Source organism: Triticum dicoccoides, chromosome 4A (assembly GCF_002162155.2).
Source record: "Triticum dicoccoides isolate Atlit2015 ecotype Zavitan chromosome 4A, WEW_v2.0, whole genome shotgun sequence".
In the NCBI taxonomy this organism is placed as follows: domain Eukaryota; kingdom Viridiplantae; phylum Streptophyta; class Magnoliopsida; order Poales; family Poaceae; genus Triticum; species Triticum dicoccoides.
The window spans coordinates 320,902,461-320,917,808 of NC_041386.1; the positions used below are offsets into that span (position 1 = coordinate 320,902,461).

The 15,348-nt window shown below is 43.9% G+C and overlaps 2 long non-coding RNA genes across 8 annotated transcripts; one reads left to right on the forward strand and one right to left on the reverse strand.

The window, feature by feature from the left end:
• Window positions 1-6: 6 nt before the first annotated feature.
• LOC119285850 lies at window positions 7-10,045 on the forward strand. 7 transcript variants are annotated; one of them, XR_005139917.1, is made up of 9 exons: window positions 7-469; window positions 627-2,400; window positions 2,829-2,896; window positions 7,861-7,958; window positions 8,053-8,144; window positions 8,583-8,662; window positions 9,449-9,516; window positions 9,637-9,758; window positions 9,861-10,045. It is a non-coding gene; the product is annotated as an uncharacterized LOC119285850 (long non-coding RNA). The 7 variants fall into 7 exon arrangements; XR_005139920.1 differs by lacking the exon at window positions 9,449-9,516 and having other exon boundaries at window positions 8,583-8,688; XR_005139918.1 differs by lacking the exon at window positions 9,449-9,516.
• On the reverse strand, window positions 4,001-5,382 carry LOC119285851. The gene is made up of 2 exons (XR_005139923.1): window positions 4,611-5,382; window positions 4,001-4,495 (listed from the first exon to the last, which is right to left on the reverse strand). It is a non-coding gene; the product is annotated as an uncharacterized LOC119285851 (long non-coding RNA).
• Window positions 10,046-15,348: the final 5,303 nt, after the last annotated feature.

Genomic DNA, 15,348 nt, shown 5'->3' on the forward strand with positions numbered 1-15,348 from the left:
GAGAGAGAGAGAGAGAGAGAGAGGAAAGGGGAGAGGAAGGGCTTCTACGTCACCGCTCTCTGGATGCACGCCATCCACCCGCGCACGCTCGCCACCAACCTCGCCGGCTTCACCAGGTTCCTCCACGACCCCCGCGATGAGCGCAAGGACCAGGACGACGTCGCCGCGGCGGCCCCGGGGGCAAGAGCGGCAAGCGGCGTTGCGTCGACGGCCTTGCCGCCGCCGCGGCTGAGGCCGCCAAGGCCCGGCGCGAGAAGGAGGCGGAGCACGCGCAGGCCGTGCTCGCGCGCTACGACTCTGACGAGGCCTTCCGCAACCTCTACGACAGCGTCGCCGACCTCTTCGTCTGGCTGCTCAAGTCGGGCCTGGAGCACCTGCGCGCGGGCAACACGGCCAAGATCGTGTTCGCCGCCAAGTGCGCTCGTCGTACGCATGGGTCTCCTTTGCTCCATGGGTGCCGCTGGCTGAGGTTTGCCGTGCTCTTCTTCTCCTCTTCTTCCGCTCTGTTCTTTATTCTTTTTTTGGTCATCTACTATATTGATGCAGAACATTTGTTTTCTGTGCAAGAAGTGTGCCTTATCTAATCTGACAATCATCTTATTTGTTGTTCTAAATAATTGCTGCAGGATGGAGCAGCAGGCATAGAAGAAATCTACAACCAGTTTCTCTTGGCTGCGCCATCTTCCGCTGACAGTAACTCTACACAACAGCCTGCTAAGGTTGTTTCTTGCAAAAAAAAAAAAAACATAAGTCTTGCATCATTCATAAAAAAGTATATGGTCAATTTCCTTTATAAATGTTGTGCTTAAAAGTACCTTAGTTAAGTCCATCGACCGTGAGATCTTGCTCGCCGGCCTCATCTTTTTCTTCAGGTCGGTAGTACGTCGTTTCAATCCAGGGTTAAGATTCATCTCCCTTCAACTATAATTTGAACATTTAGCCTTTTTCCGCTCATTACAAGCGACTAGGGAGCACATGTGTGCTCCCTAGCATTCCCGAGCACACACTTAAATTTTTTTTATCCTAATACTATGATAAAAAATCCACTCTAAAAAAAGAAAGATCTTGTCTCATGTGTAATTATTTTGTGTGTTCAACTTTTTTAAAAAAGTCATAACTTTTGAATGGAGCATCAAAATTAAGATCCGTTTTCACCGTTAGATTCTGGGCGACGTGCTCTTCAAAACTAGATCCCATATTGATATGTTTCGACGAACTTTTGTTCTTCGGGCAACTTTGGTTCACTATAAGGCAACTTTGGTACCACTGTAGGCAACTTTTGGTTAGGGTGTGTATCATGGTCACCTATCATCCGGATGTTCCTTTGAGTTGGCTATGATGACTGCCAAAATGCCTAGCATCACGTGTAAGTTGTCTACCATGACTACCTATCAACTTTGCTGCTATATGAAGCACTTGCTGCCAGGTTGCCTATGATGACTACGTATCAACTCAATGCTCTTATAAACTTGGCTATCATGATTCTCAAGTTTCATAGGGTCACCTATGAAGTTGTTTTTGATGATTAGGCTATGTATCATGATCACCTATAGGCAACTTTGTTGTTTCTCAAGCAACTTTGTTGTCACAAATAGGCAACTTTCGGTTAGGCTATGTATCATGATCACCTATCATCCCGATGATTCTTTTGACTTGGCTACAATGACTACCAAATTGCCTAGCATGACATATAAGTTGCCTAGTGTCAACTATGAACTTGCTTTCGACTATCCTTTTTTTTCACAAGCAACTTTGGTGCCACGGAGAGGCAACTTTTGTATTACAGTAGGCAACTTTCAATTAGGTTGTGTATCATAGTCATCTATCATCCTAATGTTCTTTTGAGTTGGCTACGATGACTATCAAATTGCCTAGCATCACTTGTAAGTTGCCTACCATGACAACCTATCAACGTTGGTGCTACATGACCCATCTTGTTGCTTATTATGACTACCTATCAACTCAATGCTCTTATAAAGTTGGGTATCATGATCTCAAGTTGCTACGCATCACCTATGAAATTGCTTTTGACGAAAAACTTCTCAAGCAACTTTTGTGCCACGGAGAGGCAACTTTTGTATTACAGTAAGCAACTTTTGCTTAGGTTGTGTATCATGGTCATCTATCATCAAAATGTTCTTTTGAGTTGGATACGATGAATACCAAGTTGCCTACCATCACATGTAAGTTGCCTACCATGACTAGCTATCAACTTTGATACTACATAATGCACCTCGTTGCTAGGTTGCCTATGATGGCTACATATCAAATCAATGCTTTTATAAGTTGGCTATCCTGAACGTTAACTTGCCTAGCGCCACCTATGAAATTTCTTTTGCTGAACTTTTTTCTTGTCAGATAGGCAACTTTGGCGGATGGGGAGGCAACTTTTGAAATAAGGTAAGCAACTTTCGGTTAGGTTATGTATCATGGTCACCTAACAACCCAATGTTCTTTTGAGTTGCCTAATATGACTAACAAGTTGTCTAGCATCACCTGTAAGTTGCCTACCATGACTACCTATCAACTTGGTGATACATGAAGCATTTTGTTGCAATGTTGCATATAGTGACTACCCTATCAACTCAGTGCTCCCAGCTATCATGACAGTCATGTTGACTAGCATTATATATTAAGTTGCCTTCGGCAAACTTTTTTTCGAGCGATTTTGATGCTAGGATGAACAATTTTGGTGCTACAAGAAGCAATTTTTTTGTCAAGTTGCCTATTATGACTATTATTAAACTAATGATTTTCTAATATGGCTATCATGACTCTCAAATGACTAACATCATTCTAAAGTTGCTTTTGATCAACATTTTTTTCAGAGGCAACTTTAATACCATGGGGGGGAGGGGGGAGGGGCAACTTTGGTGCTACGAGAAGCAACTTTGTGGTAGATTTCCTATCATGACTACATGTCTATCCAAACACTTCTATGTTGACTACCAGCATTGACAAGTTGCCTAATATCACATGTAAAGTTTCCTATGATGATTACCTATCAACCTAATGCTCCCCCCTAAGTTGGTAGCCATGACTGTCAAGTTGTGCAACACCATCTCCAAAGTTGCATAACATCATCTCTAAAGTTTCCTAGCATTACCTAAACCTTGGCAACAACATCAACTTTTCACAATATTGCAGGCAACTAATTGTCGATGGCAAGCAACTAATCAATCACAGCAGGCGACTAAAAAATTAGCAATGCTAGACAACTGAGCATTGACAGTGGGCAACTTCGTATTAATATAGGAACTTAAAGATAATGGTAGGTAACTGAGCATCAACTGGTAGAGATCTTACCCGCAGCGATGGCCAAACTGAGCATCAACAGGAAAAACTATCTCTAGTAAATGTTCGACAAGCTTTAGTCAGTAAAAAACACAATACACAACTTGCACACAAGTCTCTGGCAACTCACTCCAACGTCTCTCGCAAAACACGCCCACTATAGAAAAGATAGTAGTATCTCCAGGCAAGTACCTAGTAAACGTTGGGCATGTTTTGGTCGGTAAAAACACAACACGCAACTTGCTCTCGCATCTATAGCAACTTGCGCCTGCTTTTCTAGCAACACGCGCTGGCGTCTCCTGGGAAGTAAACAACATCTCATCTCCTGGAAAATGAGACATCAACAGTTCTGGTGTATCACACTGTAGAAACAAATAAAATAGCAGCGCGAACATCTACTACACATACAAAATCAAAACAACCATTCATAAATCAGATGCACGCGCAACATTGCAGCTCCAATTTCCCGTTACCACCAAACATCGCAAGATGGCACACAGGCAATATACACAAGAATTACACATATAAACGACAATACAGAGCTTTACATTGCCATCTATCACCTGTGCAGCAAAAACAAAACAAGGTACCAGTGCCGAAAGGCCAATCAGGCAAGCAGCAAGAAAAGATTCGAGCTGCAGCAAACAACATGGCCTCTAATTTTTAACAGTTACCAATGGCAACCAGCGAAAAGGTCAAAAGTTCAGATTTGTAACAGTGACATGTTCCTGGCTCTAAGCAAGTCTAAATACAGGAAAGCAGGAGAGTTAGGACGCAAAACAACGGGTGTCTGGCCACACGACTCGTCCTGCATTTTGTTGCAATTGCATCGCAGGACGGCAGGAGGCCGAACTAAGCAGAATTGTTCCATTTTTACAGTATCTTCACTTACATGTACTTTAACGTGCCCACATGTACCTGACGATGCATATATAACTTAGCAAAACTTTGGCTGTGAACAAAAACCTTCCTGACGCCTATATATATCTACACCTAGTACTACAAGTACTGAAGCAGAAGCAGAAGTTCAGGACACGATATCAGACGCTGCACTGCTTCAACCTTCTGGATTGGGTGTTTGGTTGCTAATCATCAAAAGGAAATGAGGTGCACATTCTAGCCGCCGCCGTCGGCCGTGCTGTCGCTGCCATGGCCAAGCACACGCTCACCTCCAAGCACAGGGGCCAATCGATTTTATTCTCTGTAAACAAGCATTTTTTGTTCGACCTGCCACGAGCAATTTGCTCGACCTGACATGGGCTCTCTACAACCACGAGACGTGGAACAACAGCAGCATAAGCGACATCAGGACTCACCAGTAGAGGGGCTCGTCGGACCGTCGGAGTCAGCCCGCCAGTTGGGAGTCGCCGGACCAGCGATTGGGTCAAAAAAGTCTCCACAAAGGGAGTCACGGGAGGACGAGCTTGGGCAGGAACAGGACGCACGGAGCCGACTGGATGTAGGCGCACGACGGCCGGTGCATGGTGGCCATCGGGTACATCCGGGACGACACAGACGACCCCGAATCCAGATCCGCATCACAATGAGGTCCATATCTCGCCGGGTTCACCACCGGGGAGGAGGGCAGCCTCCGGGAGCGACGAGCTCCGTCCCTCGCCGGGGCAGCGGGAAGAGGCAGGCCCCTGAGCTTATCGACGGTTAGGGGTGGGGGCTACTTCAAGGCGGCGCTTGGGGGCGGGAAGGTAGTCTAATGGAGGCGTTGACCATGCCGGGAGTGGTGGTGTGCGGCCGCAGCAGCGGGAGGTGGTGGTGGCATCTTGTCGGGGCGGCAGGAAGAGATGTTGGCCGCAGAGGCGCGGAGGTGGAGGTGGTGGCGACGGGGCGCGGGCCAAGGCGGCAGCGGGAGTGGGGGCCACCACGGAGAAAGGAGGAGGGATTTGTTGGGGAAATCTCTTTGTGTCAACCGGCTGATAACACAACTCACATAAACCGCCCGCTCCGCACGCCACGCGTCGTTGTGGGCCCTGCCCAACCTTATCTTCTTAGCGAAACAGGCGAGCCATCCGTTGATCCCTCGTCTCTAACCTCTCGATTCCTTCCACGGCTGATTTCCGCGCCTCCCCACCATGGACGTGTTGTTCCCAAGCAATGCCTCAAACCGTGCGTGTCTCCTCCATGGACGTGTTGTCCCCAAGCCACTGCCCCAAGGCCATGCGTCTCTTCGCCATGGACGCGCTGTCCCCAAGCCACTGTCCCAAGCCAGTGCGTCTATCCACCATGGCCGTTTTGTGGTGTTGCGAAACAACACTGGCCGGTGGCAGCCAGTGCTCCGATAAAGCATTCAAGTGTTGTTAGTCGGATGGGGTGCGGCGCGCTGTGGACCGGCTGCGGTGCAACCTCGTCGACGCTGCTCTGCAGCTCCCGACACACGCGACAGGAGGCACCGGAGCTGCGATGCAACCTCGCCGGCGCTGCAATGCAACTCTCCCAACGCACGCGACAGGAGGCACTGGAGCTGCGATGCAGCTTCGCCGGCGCTGCGATGCAGCTCTCCCGATGCACGCGACATGAGGCACCGATGTTGTGATGCAACTCTCCCGATGCACGCGGCATGAGGCACCGATGCTGCGATGCAACCTCGTCGGCGCTGCTATGCAGATCTCCCGACGCACTCGGCATGAGGCATCGGTCATCTTCGGTGGATCTCGTCGAGCTTGTTGAGCTAGACGACGCAAAAGCTTCAATGCAACGGGGATGTTTGCTGTGGCGGAGATGACCGGCTGATTTCGAAGGTCGTCAACAGGCAGCACTGCAAGACGGGATGACGAAGAGCGATGGAGGAGTGCTGCACTCAAGAGACGACGGAGTCAATTTCTGCTGGGTTGCGCTCGTGGTCCAACTGGCACATATCGGACGGCTGCGCATGGCCTCATCCAATGGCTCAGGAGGCGGTTTACGATTGTCTCACGTCAGCCGGATGACGCCTAGCAGTGGCCATTTGTTGGTGGACGCTGCGCATGGCCTCATCCAATGGCTCAGGAGGCGGTTTACGATTGTCTCACGTCAGCCGGATGACGCCTAGCAGTGGCCATTTGTTGGTGGACGGGGCGATCGTGCGAAGGGTTCGCGTCGTGGGTTCCGACAAAAATTCACCTGCGCGTCGTGATCTCACACGCGAGGAGATCGGACGGCCAGCGAGGGTGTGTGCTCAAAATGTCAGCTGCACTTTTTAGCATTTGGGTAATTAACGGCATCTAAACACACCATACTCGCATCTGCTGGACTCTACTGTACTCGCATCTGCTGTCCTCTCTCCGTTTTCTTTAGCTCTCTTCTATTGACTGTTTATTCATGCCTGTGTGCCAGCTTTGTACTTCTTGGATTAATTCCTCTATTGCAATAAAGTCTTTAGACATTTTTATTCTTCATATGTCTGCCCTGTGGGCTTGCTGTGTCTTCTTTCTATGTTTTACAAAGTAGAAATGGCCCTTTCTAATTTGATTCTTCATAATCCATTGATCACCCCTCTTGTTTCCTGCTCCTTGGGGGGGCTGGAGAAAAAAATGCCTCTTGCTTACACAACAAGATTCTTGGTACTGCTTATAGTGCCTCTTTGAGCTTCTTCTTCAATGTTCCCACGCGGGCCCAAATAATTGATGTCTTGCTTATTTATTGGTGCTCCTTCTGTTGGGCCTTTGGGCCGCTCCTCTCTTTTATTACAGATTTATTTTACATGGGGTTTACAGGGCTTTGTGTTTTTTGGGCTTATAATTCTTCATGGGCTTTTTGAAAGATGTGTCTTGGGTTTTGCTTCTTGGGCTTGCTCTTTGTGTTCTCTGGATTTTTTGTTTCCCAGCTAGGTTGCCTCCCCTTTTGTTTACGTCTTTTTCTTGTCATTCCTTTTCAAAAACTTGTTTCTTAGTCTTTCTTCTGAGGTTTCCTTTTGGGCTGCCTTCTCCTATCAGGAAAAAATGCTTTCCATGGGATTTGTAGGGTCTTGTGTTTTCTGGCCTGGTGATTCTTCCTGGGCTTTTGAAAGGATGTTTCTTGGATTTTGCTTCTTGGGCTTTCTCTCCGTCTTCTCTGTATTTTTGTGCTCCTCCTAAATATAATGTTTTCTCTTCATGCCTTTCCAAAAAAAAATGATTATTGGGTCCTTCTTCTTAGGTAAAGCTTCTTTTCTACTACTCATATAAGCACGTGTGAATGCACATGTTTTAGATCTCATATGAAAGCAACTCGATTGTACACCAAAAGATAACTGTTGTGTTAATATAGCTTTCTCTCATGCCTTGCTTGATTGCGCAATTGTACAGTCAAATGCTTATCTCACATGAGGAAGAAAACTTACAGCTGCTGTGTTGATATAGCTTTCTCTCATGCCTTGCTCAACTGCACAATTGTACAATCAAATGCTTATCTCACATGAGGAAGAAAACTTAGTGTCGCATGTTACGGAGATACAAATATATAGATGGCCATAAAGAAATTCCATTCGAAGCTGTCTAACTGATTGAGTGAGCTGAAACCTGTCCGAGCCAATTTATTTACCTTTGGATATTAATATCTCATCTTGCTCCGATACCAAACTACTTCGTTTTCTAGGTGCACCAGGAGAAGTCTGATGATAAGGCTGAAGCTCTTTCATCTTCTATTGATGGAAAGAATGATAAGGATGACCAGGGGTAGATGACCAAAAAAAGGTGTCAATTCTTATACTGTCTGTCTACCTATGCGTTCTTTAAGCCTAGATAGACATAGCAATTGTTCATTTCTGACCACAATAATTTCTAAAAGGGAGCTGTGCTACTGGAAAGGGGGCTGGGACAGCAAAGAAATCAAGGCAGTTACTACTCTGCGCCATCTATGCAGAGATTAATTACCTATAGGTACAGCCCAGATCTGTTCCCATGTGTTGTTGCTAAATTCCTCTGCTAAGCATACTTTAACTTTGTGTTATATCATGTGTTTCACTGTAGGTCACCTATCCTATAATATTAGCTTCTACCCGACACATCTATGCTTAATTTGTGTTTAGTTAATGCCCACAGATTGTGATGTTCATATATGGGGATTTTTTGGGTCAATTTTGTTGCTTCAATATGTAGGTGCTACTGTCCATGTGTAATATATAATAGGTCAGACTGGTTTGCTAGCTTAATTTTTTAACTCGATGTTTTCATTTAGGGGTGTCCTCCTCTTCAGCTGCATCTTTTGTGCAGCTCCAAAATTCTATGTTTCAAAACACTTATTTCCATATTATTTTTAATTCATGAAAACTCTTTTCGGTGTGCTTGATCACTCCACTTCCATGTTTACCCTTGGAGAAAAGAATACCTTTATCCTGATAGGCATGGAAACACCGCTTCGCATTGAGTGCATCATCGCTAATCAGCTACTATCTATGGTCAGCGGACATGCTTGCTTATTCGTGTAACATATCATTACTCTATCTGCTTAGCCTTTCCAACTTTTAAGATTGATCAATTCTTTAGAAGTTCGGACAGATCTAGAAGTATTTGGTTTTGTTGGTCAAATCCATTGCCTGTCTGTCCTTATTTATTTTATTGTTCGAACAAGATATCAGATCACCTACATTCATTATTCTTGATTACAGTCTCATACTAAAGTAGTCTAAAATGGTCTGAATAGTTGTAGTAATTCATAAATATTTTCAGTGTAGTTCTTATTTGGTTTCTAGGCATAGAATTTACTTCAAAATTTTGATCTTTATTTGGTTAGTAAGGCTCTAGAATAAAACAGACCAATGATATATATACAAACAAACACAATAGGAGTTAACTGGTACCTAGCTTTTGAAACCTCTAATATATGCAAAATATTATTTGAGTAGAACAAGAGAGATGCAATCTTATGGATATTTCCGCATTTGTAAGAAACTTTCCAGCTTGGCAAGAGGGCTTAACTAGCCATGTGTAGGACTCAGCCATGCTGCCTTCCAAATGATTAGTCATTGGTGTTTTCTTATGTTCCTGTTAGTCCAAGTGCATCAAATAAGTAGACTGTTATGTGGAAAAAGGAAAGAGACTACTCTTTTGTTACTTACAGTACAGATATATGCTATAACATATTACCTTTATGCTCTCGGTTTCAGTATACGCCTGTGAACAAGTAAGTCAGTAATATCAATGCCTAAGAATTACTTTGTTTGCCATTTTAATCGTTACATCAGAGAGCAATGGATATAGAAGAAATATGTAAACAGTTGTCCCTAGAAGAAATATGCAACAACTTATTCAGGTTACTTAATTAATAACGCATCTATATCATTACATATACATACTGAATGTGCCTTTTGAGAGTGAGCTTCTGTCAGTACCTCACACTTATCTTATATGCCATTCCAACTATTTGTTGCAGTAGAGAGCAAGGGACATATAAGAAATCTCCAGGCAGCTTCGCTTAGATGCATCATCTTCTGCTAGGACCTAGGAGTCAGCTTGAAGAATGACCTTCTCAGGTTAATTCTTTATAGAGAACAGGTGCACTATAACTTTGGTTTAATCTGTCGATAATGCCCGTGAGTATATTTTTAGTGTATGTTTGACTACATTGTTTTAACTTATGTTGTTCCTATGCTTCAGGAGACTGCAACTGACATGCTGGATGGTGAATAACCAAATTTGTGGACAAAGACAGATAGTTCATCGCAAGGGGTGGTGTTTAGGATATATATACACAAAAGAGGAAACTTTCTTTTGTACAGAACCAAATTATATGATGTAATTGACCACTATTTCTAAGAAATGTTCATCGTGTATTAAGTACATTTTATTGTGTCACTTTTTTTTTTTGAGGGGTAGCTTTATTCATCAAACACCACAAAGTGTGCAATGGAGTTCATCAAACTTGGCTTTATTGTGTCACCTATGTTTACCTTCTTTTTTACCGTGTCGCCTATGTTTACCTTCTTTTTAGCGTAAGCTATTTGGACTTTCTAATTGCAGGCTCAGTTATTTGACCCACCGATGTTCTAATTTGTTGCATAATTACATTAAGCAACTATTTACATTTCATTCTTTGTTTGATTTTTTTTTAAACTTATGCCTCTGTGTTCCTGAATAACATAACAAATTATGCATGCTCAAGTATATATTTTGAAAGACAAGTCTATTCTTTTTTATAAAAGTAGTTACAATTTTTGTCCTATGTGATTGCTCAAGCGTATAGTTATTAACAAATGCAAATATTTTTGAAGTGTTCATGGTTTTAAATGGGCCTTTGCGCCATTTGGCACAATGGGTCATCCAGAGAGCGCGCCACTTGAAAGCCCTGCTCATGCATAGAGCTGCCTCCGCACATCTCGATTGTGGGGATTGATGAGGCAGAGGAAAGCATACCAGTATATTGTAATTTCAAAATTTAGAAAAACGAGAAAGATGCCCAAACGAATAACCCACGGATTTGTAGTTAACATTTAGCACTACATGTTGCCACTGGGTCATTCTGCCATTTAATGTTCTTATATAAAATTTTCTTTTCAAACTCAGATTTGTCAGCGCGATAACCATATTTTCAGCTAAAAAAAGCTTCCTTAGCTGCCTACACATGTTATACAAATATGGTTTGTTTTTCACACTCAGATTTTTTGGGATGATAAACATATTGTCAATATAGCATGGTCTAACACATCAGTATTGAATATGTTTTTACAAAATGAAACTATTTTCATCGATAACATGTCTTTAGCGGGTCTCTGCGCCATTTGGCGCAACGGGTCAACTAGTAAGAGTAAAGTCCCAGAAAAAGTACGGCATTTCCTCAAATTACTCGCCTAATCAGATGCGACTTCATAAGGGGTGGTTCTGAGGCTGGGTGTCACGATGATAAAGAAACAAGACAAACAATCTGATTATTAAAAAAAACTAGTAGAATGCCCGTGCGTTGCTACGGGCTACAATGCATATAAATAAATCAAACAAATAATTAAGGCCGTCTTCAAGGTCGAAGCTCATTTTTCCCTCGTACGTCCGGGCTCGCCCCTACATTCAAACGGGCGTCCAGTAGGCTCCTCAAAATTCAACCGTTTGGACAGTCCGAGCTCCCCAAATCAAGCCCATATGTGGGGGAGAAATATGGTTGTCTGAACTATCCCTCGTGTTATCACCCACACACAATCCCAATACAAAAACCCCACCCCAGGACGCACCCTTCCGTTTTCCTGCGAAACCCTTACCTTCCTGCTCGATTTCATGCCATATTGGGGCATTTCTCACTGAAGTCTTCTCTAAAACCGGATGACGTCCACCTCACCTTGGCCACGGCGCCTTCTCTCCTTGCACCATACTTCCTCGCTGACCTAAAAGAGTGATAAGTATGTACGTATAACTCAAAGGAGTTGATAAAAAACTTAAATAAATGATGCTATCCGGCTGAAGCTCCGCGTCGATCGCAGGTTGGTCGTTGGATCTGGCTTGATCCAATAGACCACACGTCCTCCGCTGGTCCATGGGTGATGAGGACATCAATACAATTGTTACACCCACAGCCCCTGCTGCTATACATACTGGACCAATTACTAGAGCTCGTGCACGCCAACTAAATTACCAGGTACTTTCGTTTCTTGGTAATGATTCTAATGTTCATGAGAATATGATGCTGCCTAAATTGGATACATTTGTTTTGCTTACAAATGAAGGGCCTAGCTTGGAGAATGATGAACATTGGAGCAAGAACAAGCATGGAGATGATGGCATGCGCAAGGGGAACAAGAACGGAGTTACAAGTGATGATTTCAGGACTTTGAAGCCACCATAATGGGTGCATGAAGCCTTGGACGAAATATACAAGATGCCACTTCCTAAATTTCGTCCCGAGGCTATTTTAGGTGCTGCGTCACCTTATTATTGGGCCAGGCCCATGTAATTTCGAAATACATAAGTATAGGCTATTTTTAGAGTCCGTATGTGTGGGGAAACAAGAGATAGGGTTGATTTCGGAGCCCTCCACCAAGGGCCACGAAATTCCCCCCTCTTCCTCCATATATACAGCCCTTAGGGCATCGTTTAGACTTTGGGTTTTGTTTAGATTAAAAGTTCGCCATAGCTGCAACTTCGCGTACTTCGTTTGTGTTCAACGACCAGACAAAGGCGTCACAGAACCCCACCTTGATCAATAAAGCTTCCATCTTATATTCGCAATATCCAGATTGCAATCTTAGTTTCTTGCTTGTTCTTCGTTTGCTCGCAGGAAACAGACCCTCGTGGTCAGGTTGATCGTGCTCCGGCGTGGTCAATAACCTCTCGGAGTTGGTTTAGCGATTGCTAAGGCGCGACGTCCTCGCACGTTCGTAGTCGGATCGTCAAAGTCGACTTCCACCAAAGCGAAATCCACCATCTCATCGAAAGACGGGACACCTTTGCCTCTATCAATGGAGGAGGATTAATGGGACACTTTGGCGTGAAGAAGACGGAGGACGTACTTGCTACACATTTCTTTTGGCCAAAGATGAGACGGGATGTTGAGCGTTTTATTGCTCGCTGCACTACATGTCAAAAAGCTAAGTCACGCCTCAATCCTCATGGTTTATATATGCCTTTGCCTGTACCTAGTGTTCCTTGGGAGGATATATCTATGGACTTTGTTTTAGGTTTACCTCGAACAAAGAAGGGAAGGGATAGCATATTTGTTGTCGTGGATAGATTCTCGAAAATGGCACACTTTATACCATGTCATAAAAGCGATGATGCTGTTAATGTTGCTGATTTGTTCTTTCGTGAAATTATTCGCTTGCATGGTGTGCCAAATACTATTGTTTCAGATCGTGATACTAAATTTCTTAGCCACTTTTGGAGATGTTTATGGGCTAAGTTGGGGACTAAACTGCTTTTTAGTACAACTTGTCACCCCCAAACTGATGGACAAACTGAAGTAGTCAATAGAACGTTGTCTACTATGCTTAGGGCTGTTTTGAAGAATAATAAGAAAATGTGGGAGGAATGCTTGCCTCATATTGAATTTGCTTATAATCGTTCATTGCATTCTACTACTAAGATGTGCCCTTTTGAAGTTGTGTATGGTTTCCTACCTCGTGCACCTATTGATTTGTTGCCTCTTCCATCTTCGGAGAAGGTTAATTTTGATGCTAAACAACGTGCTGAATTGATTTTAAAAATGCATGAGTTAACTAAGGAAAACACTGAGCGTATGAATGCTAAATATAAACTTGCTGGAGATAAGGGTAGAAAACATGTTGTGTTTGCACCTGGAGATCTTGTTTGGTTACATTTGCGTAAGGATAGATTTCCTGATTTGCGCAAATCAAAGCTAATGCCACGTGCTGATGGTCCCTTTAAGGTGTTAGAGAAAATAAATGATAATGCATATAAACTTGAGCTGCCTGCAGATTTTGGGGTTAGTCCCACTTTTAACATTGCAGATTTGAAGCCTTATTTGGGTGAGGAAGATGAACTTCCGTCGGGGACGACTTCATTTCAAGAAGGGGAGGATGATGAGGACATCAATATAATTGTTACACCCACAGCCCCTGCTGCTATACATACTGGACCAATTACTAGAGCTCGTGCACGCCAACTAAATTACCAGGTACTTTCGTTTCTTGGTAATGATTCTAATGTTCATGAGAATATGATGCTGCCTAAATTGGATACATTTGTTTTGCTTACAAATGAAGGGCCTAGCTTGGAGAAGGATGAACATTGGAGCAAGAACAAGCATGGAGATGATGGCATGCGCAAGGGGAACAAGAACGGAGTTACAAGTGATGATTGCAGGACTTTGAAGCCACCATAATGGGTGCATGAAGCCTTGGACGAAATATACAAGATGCCACTTCATAAATTTCGTCCCGAGGCTATTTTAGGTGCTGCGTCACCTTATTATTGGGCCAGGCCCATGTAATTTCGAAATACATAAGTATAGGCTATTTTTAGAGTCCGTATGTGTGGGGAAACAAGAGATAGGGTTGATTTCGGACCCCTCCACCAAGGGCCACGAAATACCCCCCTCTTCCTCCATATATACAGCCCTTAGGGCATCGTTTAGACTTTGGGTTTTGTTTAGATTAAAAGTTCGCCATAGCTGCAACTTCGCGTACTTCGTTTGTGTTCAACGACCAGACAAAGGCGTCACAGAACCCCACCTTGATCAATAAAGCTTTCATCTTATATTCGCAATATCCAGATTGCAATCTTAGTTTCTTGCTTGTTCTTCGTTTGCTCGCAGGAAACAGACCGTCGTGGTCAGGTTGATCGTGCTCCGGCGTGGTCAATAACCTCTCGGAGTTGGTTTAGCGATTGCTAAGGCGCGACGTCCTCACACGTTCGTAGTCGGATCGTCAAAGTCGACTTCCACCAAAGCGAAATCCACCATCTCATCGAAAGACGGGACACCTTTGCCTCTATCAAGTGGTATCAGATTTCCAGGTTGCTCGGTGAGATTTTACAGTTTTTCGTAGTTTAGATCGAGTCTGTCTTCATACCTATAGTCCACGAAAAAGCCACAAAAAAAAATTAGGGTTAGTTCATCATATCCGAACCAATCTGAGCCTTGCATAATCTTTTTAGGGTTTTGCTTTGTTGAATTTGCGGTTGCATCGTCGTGTCTAGTTGCTGGTCTTAGAGTCTAGTCTTTTAGAGTTTCGAGTTCTGGTCATAAGTTGTCACGCCGCCGCCGCACCATCATCATCGCCCCTGCCATCTACCACCACCGCACCGAATCCGTATCCATATACCACCACCAATCCGTGTCCATATACCACCACCGATCCATATCCATATACTACCACCGCTACCACCACCGCTGCCATATACCACCATCATATATCCACCACCAATCCGAGTTCTTTGCTTATTAGGTTTGTTTTCGGGATCCATCTCGATTCCGATTCGTGTTTCCTTGCCGGAGTAGGTTTTGGGAAAAAAAAAGAGTCGGGTAGCCACGCTCCGTTTAGGCCCAAAATTTTTCGAAAACGCATTTTTCGAAAAAAATTCTGGCTATCCTATTTTTAGGTGTTTCTGAGTGTTTTGAGACAGGTGCCATTATAGGAAGTTTTTTTTGACCCGTTTCCAGTTTTTGGGTCCGGGCAGTCGAAAAAAAAAAAAAATTGGTCGA